Source organism: Harpia harpyja, chromosome 16 (assembly GCF_026419915.1).
Source record: "Harpia harpyja isolate bHarHar1 chromosome 16, bHarHar1 primary haplotype, whole genome shotgun sequence".
In the NCBI taxonomy this organism is placed as follows: Eukaryota; Metazoa; Chordata; class Aves; order Accipitriformes; family Accipitridae; genus Harpia; species Harpia harpyja.
In genome coordinates, this window is record NC_068955.1 from 17109973 (window position 1) to 17123126 (window position 13154).

Here is a 13154-nt window from a genome sequence, read left to right on the forward strand (position 1 = left end):
AAAAAATCTGCTCCTTGGTTCTTAGCCAAATTCTTTGTCTGCTTATCCTGGCCTTTATTTAAGTGATGAGCCAGGCAGTGCAATGGGTAGGGGCATGTTTGGATTCAGGTATTGTCTCTGCTGCTCCAAAAGTGGGAGGTGATATTAGAATGGATGCAGCTTTGCATTCATTCTTTTTTTCTAATGCAGTACCTGTCTTCACTGGTTACCAGCTGAAGCTTCGCCTGGTCTCACAAATGAGGTATTTCTCTGTGTCACTGATGCAAACATTCAAAATATGTTAACACTTCGGGGTGGGTTTTCATGCCGTGTTGTTAGCTCAAAGAAACGTATCAGAAGTGAAGGGGAAGCTGTGTGCATGTCCTGACTTTCCCATCTCAAACAGGCACTGGGAAACTCAATCTCTTTAGTTTTGCTTGGGAAGGGGTTGACCTTCTGTGATTTCCAGACAGTTCCTTCCACAAACCTGTTAAAAATAGAGACTCAGAAGTCTTAATGGCAAATACGATATTTGTATGTAATAAAGAGATGGCTCTTATGACAAAGATTTTACAACCTGAATATAAAGTGGAAATTTGTTGTTGTTGTTGTTTATTTAATACTAGATTAATTTCATGTGACTCACAAGATTATTCACAGGATGATGCCCATTTTTCCACTATCAAAATAAGTGCTACATCAACGATAAGTAATTCCTTGTAAGTGAGGGACACCTTGAAGTATAAATTAGGAATTTGGATAGAACAGAAATGTTTTACATTTCATTTTACATTTTATCAAAATGACTTTTTATCTAAATGACATTTTATCTGCATTTTATCTAAATAATGGAAATATTTTACATTTAATCTAAGTTAGGGGCACCTTGCAGTACAAATTAGGAATTTGGGTAGAGCAGAAATATTTTATATTTTATCTAAATGCAAGCTCTGATAGAACAGGTCCTGGTACAAATCCTTTCCCACTGTAGAAAGACCAAGCAACAGATGAAGCAAGCAAAGGGAATACAGCATCGATGGCTTCATAAAAGAGTCAAATTTGTCGTGGTCTGTGCATGCCACACTTTTGGTGGTTTTTTTTTTTTTCTGGTGGTGTTGCAGTCTCCTGTCCTGACTAGTGCAGGCAAGAGAGATCTCATGTGGCTCATCACAACATTTTGTTCTGTATCAACTGCAGGGATTTAACAAAAAATAGAAAATAGTTCTAATTTGCGGTGAGTGTGGTATTTTAACTCACTATCAGTAGGCAAACAGAGAGCAGTAATTACATGAGCATAAATTTATGGGGGTTGGGTATAGCAAAACAGAGCATTAAGTACTTCTGTGCATGCTTGTGCTCGAAAATGCTTCTCCTGGGCCATGTTTGTGGTGTGCGGGTAAAAAAAAAGAAAGCAAGAGAAGTCCCATCTTCAGCAAGGCTGCTACCTTCAGCCAGTTTTCTTCTGAAGGATCCCACATTGTTCAATCTACTGCACGTAGCCCTGTGGCTCCGTGTGTGTGCAGTAGCTCCGTGGCTCATGCGAGCGTATTATTTTTTTTTTTTAATTAACTTCTGTACATTTCAATAATAGCTTGATCCTTTTTCTTCCCATCTCTGTATTTTTTTTCTATGGGTTTATTCTCCTGTTGGGGAAATATCAGTCCATGGACTCCACCACTCCCGCCTAGCTGGGTCCCCCCCTCCAAAGCCCAGTGCATCAGGAAGACTCAGAACTCCACCTTGTTAAACGCAGTTCAAACATGTCCAAAAAAAGTGTTTGCCTTCGCAGTGCAAGGGTCTGTGGATATTTCCATGAACTAGAATATGTGGGTGTTTATAGGAAAATGTTGGGACAACCATAAAGCTCTACGTTTCTATTATTCAGGGAGGTTGTCCTACCTCCAGCAATGGCTGGAAAAGCAGCAAAACATTCCTCATGTTCAGGTGCCTCTGGAACGAGGGAGGCCCCCATCTGCTCTCACTCTGCTGGAATGGGCTCTGCCAATGGGCCATGGAGGCACATGCTTCGTTTTGCACTTTCAGATTTACTATTAATACAAAAGTGCCTGGGAATTAAACTACTGAGGAACCAGAAACAAGTGCATCATTAAGTGCTGGAAAAGTTTTATTTGAAACTCATCCGTGTGTGATGCTCCTGAGTCACCTCCTCGCTGGCTGCTCCAAGCACAGTGCACCTAGATCCTTGGACGGCAGTGTTCATGTCAGCCGCTGCGGGATACACCCAATGTGGCTTTCCATTTTGTCATATCCAACTCTGTTTAGGCCCGTCTGTGGTTTGCTTACTGGTCATTGCACTAGTTCCTGATATTTTTCATGTCAAGTAATGTGGTGTTTCCCTTTGCACATGAGGACATACTGTTCTGTTTCCTTTCTATACAGATTTCCTGATGTCTAGCAAAATTCAGAAAGTGCCTTTGCTTCCCTCATGATGGCAATTCCCATGATGATAATAAACATAAAGTATTAAATTTAGACTGCAGAATTAACGTCTGAGTGAAGTAAAAGGGGGACACTGCAAACTTACACCTCCCAAGAGCACTTTTTCTGGCTATTTACTGAGCCAGAAAGGCAACACATCATCTGTTTATAGGCTTTGTATTTGAAAGTTTTCTTCCCAGGCATAAAATCAGTTTGCTGTTTGGGCTTAATAAATGCCGTGTGTGTGTATATGTATATGGAAAATTTAGTATTTCTAGAGATGAACATGTGTATAGCTAAGCAGGATCCAGAGTGCAGGTCCATTATGGGACTTTGCTTGTTTGTGTTTGGTTTATATCCTAATAGCCATCAAAGCAAGCACATTAAAATCTTATAAAAAAGATTAATAGGGAAGGAAAAATATTCTCAATTTTTTAAAATTCTCTATTCTACAGCATGGAAGTAATTCATAAAATCTAAAATGTTTACAGTTTATAGAATCATAGAATGGTTTGGGTTGGAAGAGAAATTTAAAGATCATCTAGTCCAAACCCCCTGCCATGGGCAGGGACACCTTCCACTAGACCAGGTTGCTCAAAGCCCTGTCCATTCTGACTTTGAGCACTTCTGATCATGGGGCATCCACGACTTCTCTGAACAACCTGTTCATAACCACCCTCATCATAAAAAAAATTTCTTCCTCATACCCAATCTAAGTCTACCCTCTTTCAGTTTAAAACCATTGCCCCTTGGCCTGTCACGACAGGCCTTGGTAAAAAAATATATCTCCGTCTTTCTTATATGCTAACGGGCAGCAATAAGGTCTCACTGGAGCCTTCTCTTCTCCAGGCTGAACAATCCCAACTCTCTCAGCCTGTCTTCATAGGAGAGGTGCTCCAGCCCTCTGACACTTGTCATGGCCCTCCTCTGGACCCACTCTAATAGGTCCGTGTCTGTCTTATACTGGGGGCCCCAGAGCTGAAGGCAGTGCTCCAGGTGGAGTCTCACCAGAGTGGAGAAGAGGGGCGGAATCACCTCCGTCGACCTGCTGGCCACAATTCTTTTGATGCAGCCCAGCATACAATTGGGTTTCCGGTCTGCGAGCCCACATTGCCAGCTCATATTCAGTTTTTCATCCACCAGTACCCCCAAGTCCTTCTCCTCAGGGCTGCTCTCAATCCCCTCATCGCCCAGCCTGTATTTGTGCTTGGGATTGCCCTGACCCATGTGCAGGACCTTGCACTTGGCCTTGTTGAACTTCATGATGTTTGCATGGGCCCACCTCTCAAGCCTGTCAAGGTCCCTCTGGATGGCATCCCTTCTTCCCTCCAGTGTGTCGAGCGTGCCACACAGCTTCGTGTCATCTGCATACCTGCTGAGGGTGCACTCAATCCCATTGTCTATGTCGTTGGTGAAGATATTAAGTAGTATTGGTCCCAGTACAGACCCTTGAGGGACACCACTTGTTGCTGGTTTCCATTTGGACATTGAGCCATTGACTGTAGCTCTTTGGATGTGGCCATTCAGCCAATTCCTTATCTGTCTAACAGTCCATCTGTCAAACCCCTCTCTCTCCAATTTAGGGGCAATAATGTTGGGGGGGGCTGTACCAAAGGCCTTACAGAAGTCCAAGTGGATGACATCCGTAGCTTTTCCCTTGTCCACTGATGTAGTCACTCCATTGTAGAAGGCCACTAGATTAGTCAGGCACAATTTGCCCTTGGTGAAGCCATGTTGGTTGTTTCTAATCACCTCCCTTTCTTCCATATGTTTCGACATATCTTCCTGGACGATCTGTTCCATGATCTTACCCGGGCACAGAGGTGAGGCTGACTGGTCAGTACTTCCCAGGCTCCTCTTTTTTACCCTTTTTTAAATGGGTAAAAAGTCCCCTTTTTCCAGTTCAGGGGACTTTGCCTGACTGCCACGACTTTTCGTATATGATGGACAGTGGCTTGGCAACTACATCAGCCAATTCCCTTGGGACCCTGTGATACATCTCATCGGGTCCCATGAACTTATGTATGGTCAGGTTCCTCAGGCTGTCTCAAACGTGATCTTCACTTATGATGGGATGGACTTTATTTGTCCAGTCCCTGCCTTGAGGTTCAGGGGCTTGAGAGATGTGAGAGGAGAGATTACCATTGAAATTACCATTGAAAACTGAGACAAAAAATTTGTTAAGTACCACACCCTTCTCCATGTCAGTTGTCACCACTTCTCCTGTCTTAGTTACTGGGGGGGTGGTACATTTTTTTTAATCTTCCTTTTCTGCCCAACGTACCTGTAGAAGCCCTTATTATTATTCTTTGCATCCCTTGCCAAATTCATCTCCAGTTGATCCTTAGCTTTCCTAATTCCACCCCTATACATCCAGGCAGCATCCCTATATTCTTCCCGGGATACATGTCACTGCTTCCACTGCCTGTGCATTGCCTTCTTACACTTCAGTTTGACCAGGAGGTCCTTACTCTGCCATGCTGGTCTCCTGCCTTCCTTTCCTGATTTCTTACATGGGGGAATTGAGAGCTGTTGTGCTTTAAGAAAAATGTCCTTAAAGAGCTGCCAGCTCAGTTCAGCTTCTTCATCACTGGGGCTCTTTCCCAGGGGGTCCCATCCACTAATTCCTTGAACAAATGGAATTTTGCTCTCCTAAAATTAAGGGTCCTGACTCTACTCTTCATTTGGCCCATATTCCTCAACGCTGAATTCCACCAGGGCATGATTACTGCAGCCCTGGCTGCCACCAATCTTGTCATCTAGTTAGTTCACCTGTATTGGTAAGCAACAGGTCTAGTAATGCTTCTCCTCTGGTCAGGCTATCACCTGGATTAACAAATTATCCTCGACACACTCCTGGTTTGCTTACAGCTTGCTGTGCAGCTTTTCCAGGAGATATCAGGGTGACTGGAGAGCCCCAGCAGGATCAGAGCATGCGAGCGCAATGTTTCCTGTAGTCAAATTAAGAATGCTTCGTCAGCAGGCTCCTCTTCCTCAGGTGGCCTGCAGTAAACACCAAGCACGAGGTTTCCTTTGTTGGCTTGACCCCTAATTTTTACTCATAAGCTCTCAGCCGGTTCATTGCTGATTTTCAAAGACAGTTCTGTGCAGTCGATCCATTTTTTTACATGGAGGGCAACCCCCCTGCCCCTCTGTGCTTGCCTGTCCCTTCTGAACACTTTATGGCCATCGACTGCAGAGCTCCAGTTGTGCGATTGGTCCCACCATGTTTCAGTGATAGCGATTAGATCGTAGCTTTCTAGCTGCACAGTGGCTTCCAGCTCCTCCTGTTTGTTACCCAACAAACAGCTTTATGTCTCTGTACTATCCTTTAAAGCTATTGCACGTAGCAGGTAACAAGTTAAAAGAAATTGAGAAGGGTTCAACGGAAGCTCTTAAATAATCTAAAAAATCCAGAACAGCCTACCTCAAATAAAAGTTCTGATGCAGTTACAATTTCTGTTCTTCACTCAGGTGCCCCATTTCCCAGGTTAGAAACCCACCAAAAAGAGCTCTGATTTATCTAGTGATCAATTCACTGATGATTTAGTGATATACTTCTCTACAAGCAGGAGGTGGTAATAGCTGGAATGTTACAATATGCATGAAAAGAGGTGAAGGCTTGTCCCGGGAAACATCATCAGTTGATTTGTAGGAAAAGAACATGACCCAATTAAATAGTTAGATTACAAAACAGAATATAGGTAGGACAAATGCTTTAATGTCTATTTTCATTAAAGCAATCTAGCTGAGCATCTGGCAGAGAAATTGTTCTCCTGATGAGGGAGAAGCTTTAAGGAAGAAGAAGAAGAGGATCCCAAGCCAACCCAAAGCTAAATGCTGGTGGCTGGTGGATGAGACCAACTTTTGGTGGCATTTTAGGTTTTGGTGGGCTTATACGCATCATGAATGCATGGTGTCACACAGGATGAGGGCCAGCCAGAAGGTGGGAGGGGAGCAAGGAATTGGCCTGGAAAAGGTGCATGGTGGTCATTAGAGCTGTAGTAACCTGACATTGCTCGTCGCAGGCTTTCAAAAGTGACCAGTGGCTTTTCATGGATGGTCTAGGTACCTTAAGTACCTATTTTTCAGAGAGCATTTTCAGAAGTTCTGCTCTGTTCTATGATATTTTCCAGTGGCCCACCATAAATTGCAGTACCCAAAGTCACTGATCACCTCAAAGTCTTGTCTGTGGGCAACAGGCATTTTCTGAATTACTCTAAAATCAGTCTGAGTCACTAATGAGTTCAGATAAAGTTTTTTACCACTATGTTTATTTGAAGCCAATCACTGCTACATTTCCCGGAGGAAAACACTGCCAGCACCATCAGAAAGCAATACATTGATTTTAAATCAGCAAGACTGCCATTGATCTTAGCAGCTATTTATTGCACATGTTCCCAGCAGCCACTTTCTAATGGAATTTTAACAATTCAGTAGGGTCACTTGGAGGTCTCGAGGAAGCAAGAGAAAATTTCATCTCTTGGAGGAAATACCTTCCTAAGACAGTGCCTTCACTCTCAATCGTAAGACAGTCAGAGTGGTGCACTTTTTGAGTTTTGGTGAATCCTAATGATTAATTTTCAAGACATACATAGTTCTTACTTTATTCAGCTTGTCCTGGCAATATATACACAGTTTCATCTCTGTCTTATTATATCCCTGCGCTGCTGGTTGCTGGAGTCTGGGAGTATACAAAGCAAATATGTTTAGCCTCCTGGCTTCTTCTGGGGCTCTGCAGCAGTTAGCTGCTGTCAGCCTTAGGATAGATGAACCCTTAGTCTGCTGTAGTACATCTACACTTACATTAGAGATACTGTTATAAGAACTGGTCTAACTATGCCTCTCTTTCTGCTTTATTTCCTATAGAACATAGCCTTTTTCATTTGAGTTAAAATCTTGCACCAGAAGGACAATTTTTTGTTTGGGTATACTATTTCCAACAGGCAAGCATTCTTCTCTGACAAGAACTACGTTTGTTACCAATCTCGCTCTGTTTTCTTACGTGTGATCTCAGCTCTGAAAGTGTCACATGGATATGCAGGTAAAAATAGGAGGAGTAGGAAGGGAATAATGATTGTAAAATATTTAAGAAAAATGAAGGTTTATCATAAAACTGAAAGGGATAGTGCTTGGTTTGGGACTAGAGGAGGTGGCTGGTGTACGCTTTGAGTCTGGCTGGTGCCCTGCCTTCGGTGCCAGAAGAGCCTTGGCCAGCTCCATGCCGTGGCTCCTTTCTGTTTTGAAATAGCTGCATGCACAGTGGTACCTACATTACATCCCTCTGCCCCTTGGGCAGGTGTCCTTGTCCCCATCTGGTTGGCTGGGTCTGCTGAAAAGCAGTACGCACACTGAATAACACCACAGGCCACAGAGACCCTCACTGATATTGGTGGCCTCGGGTATTCCTGAGGAAAGACCTAAGTGCCAGACCTACTGAAAGGGTTCCTGAGATTTGTACAAATAGTACAACTGCACTTTTCTCACCTCTGATGTGTGTAATGGACGTTACCTAAAAGCTACAAGTAACATAAGCACTTGACAGGTACCTGTAATTTAAGTCAAGACTTGACTTGTAAGTGTGCTGTGGTTGTATTTCTTTGCATACTACAGACTGCAATATAATCCAGCAGATAACAAAGGATGAGGGCAAATGAGCACTTTGAATAAGTGGTGGCATCTGTCACTTGCAAACTTCCGCTGCCTGGCAGTGAGCCGAACCTGGTGGATGTTCTGAGCCATTCTGGCACGCTTCTTATATGTTACAGCAAGGACCAGAAGAATAATACGGTTGTGTGAGATTTCCTAGGTCCTTTTGGGAGGTCTGGATTATACACCTGGGTGGAAGTACCCCATATGACAGATAGCGAGAGGGAAGGTGGGAGGCAGCGTGTTCTAGTAAATAAGAATTAAATGGGACCTGGGCTTTCAGCCGGGCTCCTCTGCTGACTCGCCGGATGATCGTGAGTACATTTCATATTTTTCACACCAGTCTGCATCAGGAAACAATGGTTGAAAGCTGTCTTCGAATCTGGCTTTTCCCTTTATAGCAAAGTAAGCTTGAATACAGCTAAACTCAACCAAAGCATATTCCTTTTTTTGGAAATACATCTTTTTACCTGCGATTAAGCGAAGCTGTAGCGCTCAGGGGTAGTACAGCCCACAGGCAGCTAAAAGTGTGGCTGGTGGGCAGGGAAGGCGTTTGAAGCAGAGCCCCGCTGTGAACGCAGCAGGGACTGGGGCCAGGCTGCTCTGGAGCTGGCTGCACTGCTGAATTTCTGGCTAATACCCGGGCCGGGGCTTTTTGGACCTTCACAATGGTGCCACAGTTCCCTGTCACTATGGAAACTGGTTTTTGAAAAGGCACTAGTTTAAAAAAGTGAATTGAAACCGAAACTTGTGCTTTGTCTTTGTCCCTGGCTCTGGGGTTCCCCTGGGAACAGGGGAAGGCTTCTGGAGGCTGGCCTGCCTCCTCAAAACCCAAACTCAGGTTCCCCTTCGTGAGAGAGCCACAGCTGAATCAGCAACCGATTTTTCCACAGATATGGGCAGAAACGACGAGAGCTGTTAAGTCAGCAGGAAAGACCCCCAAAACAGCTTGAGAGGAACCAAAACCAGTGTCAAAGTAACACAGTGTGGTCTGTCCCTCCTGCTGTTATGTGGCCCACCAGGGACAGCTGCAGGAAATGCAATAAAATTGTGTACAGCTCAGACAGGTTCATCTAAGAGTGTTAAACAACTTCAGGAGACCTTTCTTTAAATTGCTTTGTTCACTACAGTCTTGCCAAAGCTTAGATATGGGAGCAAACACTACTGTGTGGTTATTGAAGGAACAGGATAACAGCAGAGGGGGGCTTTCACCTCTGTATGTGCTTGGCATACCTGACTGCCAGGCCTTTCACATCAGCAGAGATGAGGGTAACCAAAAGGGGTTTTCTTTCCATGTGTGGGCTATAGAAAGGTCCTTATTGAAAATGGCTTTGTCTTGAAGCCTACAGTTCAGACTTAACTGTGTTCGTAACGCTCTGGTGATATAGAGAACGAACTGCTTATTGCTTAATGATTGTCTCTCTGTAACTTTACATACCAAGGACCGGTGTTTGTCAAGGATTAAGCCTGTCAGAGACTGGCACTTGGGAGTGATGAGCAAGAAGGAACCATGAGCGATCACAAAACTTAATTAAATGTTTGATGAACTTATGATCTTGTTAAGAAGGCACAAGTAGAGGCCTTGCTTGAATAGATAGGGCCGGAAAAGATAACAACTCCTGCCTTTGTTCTCGTCCTTGTAGATAATTTAGCTTAAACTAGCCATATAGTTCTAAACTACTAATGAAAACTTAGATAATAGGAGCACTAACAAACACTGAGGTATCAAAACATGTAAAGGACCATACTGCGCAGAATCACCTGAGGAGGGTCAAATAGCGGACAAGTGAGGAAGACTATGGAAGACCACCAGAGGACTCCTGAAGACCACCAGAGACCTTCAATGCGCCTGCGTAAAGGACATTTGCATATGCTAATAGTTTCCCAGAAAACTAATGAATATGTATAACATTTCTCGGAAATCTAGTGAATATGTATGTAGAACATGTACTTAACCTGCACAATTAGGCCCAACGGTGTGCACGATAGGTGGAACGATCCCACGTGCATCCAGCGCTGCCAATAAAGAATACCTACTTAATAGTTAATCAAACTATTGAGTTAGTTTCTTTGAATCACTGGATAGGTCAAGGCTGGCTCCAGTGAGTCAGCTGTGAGAAAAAAACCTGGCATTTTAGGCCTCTCACTGCAAAAATCACACAAGAGACGTGCATGTGGGCGCTGGTCCCAGACTAGACCTGGTGGTACAGCCCTCATTTTAATGGTCAGTATTTATGCATCACTGCTCAGCATTAGAGAATCACACCTGAATCTTGACACTAACACTGTCACCTGGGAATCACAAAGCACTTGCAACCTGTATTTTCAGCCCTGGAGGCATCACTGGAACCTAAAAGCCCGTTGAAGAGGCTCAGTGAGGACAGCCACTTCTCTCCCTGCCATTCCTGCTCCTTTCCTTGATTTCATCGTTGTGCCCATGTAACTCTCTGTGGGGCTGTGCTGAATTAAAAAGAAAAAACTGAGGGCTGGAGAAGTCCTGGAGGGGGGCAATGAGAAGCCTGAGGTGGAGAAAGGAGGGAAGGAGGTTTTTGAGCAAACTTTGGCACTAGAGGAAATTCTTACTTAACTACCTTTCTGGGACGAGTTCAGGAAGGCCTACATAGGGCATACCCCACTTGCAGCCCTTACAGACACCTAATTAGTAGGTGCCAGGATCCAGGATGTGATTCAAAGTAATTAATTTCCACATACAATTGGCAGAAGGAAGTGAAGACTCCCCCAGGGAAAAGCCAGAAAGCCAAGTAATTATAAAGAGCTGAAAAGACAAGGTACAGTGTTTCCTTCTCTCTCTGAAATTTCAGCACCCAAACCCCACTCCCTCATCACATCCTGAAACAATAAATTCATGTTTAGGAGGCAGAAATGGAGGAACAGAAACCTTACATCTCCACATCTCCATACAGTACTGACCCAGTAAAAGCAGTAGAAGTAAGCAGCTGGGCTTGCTTTTCCCAACAAACTTAATGCTGCTCCGTCATCATGTGGCCATGCTGGATTGCTTGGACCTCTCAAGCCTTTTCACCATCCCTTCCCACTTGCTGTGTCAGCATCTTGCCATGGAGCCCATAGCTCTGCAAACAACCTGCAAGAAGCCTGGGGAGAACTGTGAGCGAGTCCACCTGGGAAGGTGCCGCTGCAACAGGGCACCTGCTCATGTGCAGAATTATGGTGCAGACCCTTCTCTGGAGTGCACAGGTGATTCCCAGTCCAAATATCAGAGGCTGCCCCTTGTCCAAGGCCAATGCACCATCTCCAGGGGCAAGCAGGAACCTGTATGACATGGTTGGGGACTGCTGGAGAGGACGAAGCTGGTGGTGGGGAGGACTTTCTCAGTCCCAGGTGCCCCCAGGAACCCTTAGACCAAAGGCACAAGCCAACAGCTACCAGCCCATGTAAGGGCGCCTTTGCAGGCCCCTTCCGCTCACATTTATTTCTGGTGTGTTTTGCTTTCTCTCCCTTAGGGTTTTCTCTTTTCCTGGGCATGCTGTCAGGCCCTGGGCAATTTGCCAGCAGTGCAGTTCAGCATTGCTGGTCATGCCATGCCCCAGCCTGGGAACTTCTGCTCCCAGCATCGTTGCTCCAGTCTCCTCCAGCCAGAACTGCACGGTGGCAGTTTTCAACAAGCAAATGCACCCATGCAGCCATCCGCAGCGACGCTTATTGCTCATTCTCATCAGAAGCATGTTCAGAAAAGAGAAGTGAGGCAGGATCCACAACCAGCTCCTCTCAGAAACTACCAGCGTGCCAGCATATCAGGAAAGGAGACACTGCAGAGTAGCTTAGGATCGCCACTAGCGTTGCCCTCTTACCTGGAATACCACTTTTTTGTCTATGAACGTCTTAGATGCTGCAATACGCAAACTAAGGAGGAGCTCCTTTTTCAGCTACACTGCCCCTGTGCTTCACCTGTTTTAAGTTGCTGAGCTGGAAGGCATAGCCTTGAATTTGGGCCAGCATTTCTTTACCATAAATATCTGCGCTAGCAGCCTCAAAGACAATGATTTTCCCCTGCCACCCTTAGTGGGTTTTTTTAACATCTCAGTGTGCTACCAAGCCATTAGACTTCAGAGTACTTTAGTGTTTGTGGTTCCCACATCTGCACAAGGAGGACAAATGCTGCAAATGGAGGGCATGAGTCTCCTGATGGGAAGGGGAGATGCTGATGCTGGTGCTGGTGCCGGTGCCAATCCTTTCCACCTGGTGCACCGAGGCTTTACCACAGCTGCCAAGAGCAGAGAGTGAAGGAAAGAGGAGATTTTAGGCTAAGCAGCAGTGCAGTAGCACCAGGCTGGCACAACGAGACTGCTAGGCAGCTTCCTGACCCACCTCATGCTTCCAGGGCATCAGGTAGAGGAAGGACAGCAAGCTCATGTTTGCCCCTGTCAAGGCTCCGTCCCAGGAACATGGGGATGTGAGGTAATTAAATCATTATTTTTTGTTCTTGCAAGTATGGAAATATTCTAAGCTCATTTGGGACGTTTTTCAGCTCCTCCACAGGTATACCTTAAAAATGTCCAAGCTTCAGACATTTGCCTGTGGGCAAAATACAGAGGAACTTTAGAAGTAAGATCAGAAGTAGGCAAAGCTGACATTAACTGATGTCTTTGGAAAACAATTTCAGGCCCTGAGAAACATAAAAATCTGGTTACCAGTGGTTCCCTTCTTGGGGTGGCTGTCTCTGCTTGCCTTACCAGAAGATTGCTTTTCAACAAGCACTTTTCATTTCAGGAAAGAATACAACAGTTGTACCTTGCTCACTGGACCATAGCCATTCTGTTGCCTTTTCACTTTTCCTGTGCCTCACCTTATGCAAGATTGAGATGGTTAAACTAGAATTTTTATTTAGACTATTGAAGATTTTTAGCTAAAGAAGAAAAATTATTTTACAGAGGAAGATCTAGATGGTACGTGCAAATTCCTGTCCCTATTACTAACCAGCTGTAGGAGACAAGTCATTTAAAAATCTGTGTTTTGGCAGTTGAGAGTTAGGCAGCATTTAGGAACTGAAGTCTAAGACAGTTATCTAGAAAGCATGTTAAATTGCACTCCAAAGTCACTCTTATTGA